The following is a 954-nucleotide window of genomic DNA, read 5'->3' on the forward strand; positions in this document are numbered from 1 at the left end:
TGTGGTGCTGGAGGATTGAACCGCGGTCCCTGTGCTTTGCCAAGCTTGTTCCAAGTAGGTGCTTTAGACCACTGAGCCATCTCTCCAGCCCCAAGCTTAATGGTTTTATATACTTTGTAAAATGAGTCTCATAGACACACAAAAACTGGAGAAATACATGCTAATGAGACATGGGACGGAAGAAGGCACTCCTTTTTGAAAAAGAATTATAAGTTACATATACTTAGTAAGAAATTTAAACAGATTAGACGAATTTTGTATTTATTTTATTTTTGAGATATGGCTATGTTGTCCAGACTGGCCTCAACTACTCAAATCTCTTGCCTCAGTCCCAGAGTAGTTGGGATTACTGGCAAATGTCACAGAGGTTTGCTGTGTCTACATGACTGTTACCCTTAAATCTTAAGCTACATGTTTTCTCATTTCCTGGGTCTATAAAAAGCTAATCTTAAATACACAGCAAGCTTTGTGTCTAAATTATCTTGGAAACATTTAGGAATGAGAGCTCAAAATATCCAGCAGGGCCTTTTCTCCCCCTATGGTGCTCAGGATTACCTCAGGACCTCATGCTGATGGACAAGTGCTCCACCACTAACTAAGCCCCCAGCCCCAGCATTTTAGTTTTGATCTTTAAAGGAAAACAGCCAGTCACAAATGTGTGGAATGGGTGGGCGAAATTCTCAAGAGTGTATCAATGTTGGGAATTAATTATTTTTAGCTGGATTTTAACCAGTCATTCCCTTCTTGGTCCTGAGATCAACTCAGGACCCTGCAGCTTGCCAGGTAGCCACTTATGCTGTCGAGCTATCTCCTCAGCCCTTAACCAGTAATCCTTAAAATGTGACCTGGTCTGGGTATAAATAGAAGAGAATGGTAAGGATTGTATCCCAACTAGAACCACACACAACCACATTTTTAAGAATGCTACAAATACAAAGCCTTTACTCCACTCTC

At 41.0% G+C, this 954-nt stretch overlaps 1 protein-coding gene across 4 annotated transcripts in view; it reads right to left on the bottom strand.

The window, feature by feature from the left end:
* Aff4 (AF4/FMR2 family member 4) overlaps nucleotides 1–954 on the bottom strand; it is a 104,706-nt gene that overhangs the window by 24,679 nt on the left and 79,073 nt on the right. The window lies entirely within an intron of this gene.

This window comes from Octodon degus, unplaced genomic scaffold (assembly GCF_000260255.1).
Source record: "Octodon degus isolate 3935 unplaced genomic scaffold, OctDeg1.0 scaffold00029, whole genome shotgun sequence".
NCBI lineage: Eukaryota > Metazoa > Chordata > Mammalia > Rodentia > Octodontidae > Octodon > Octodon degus.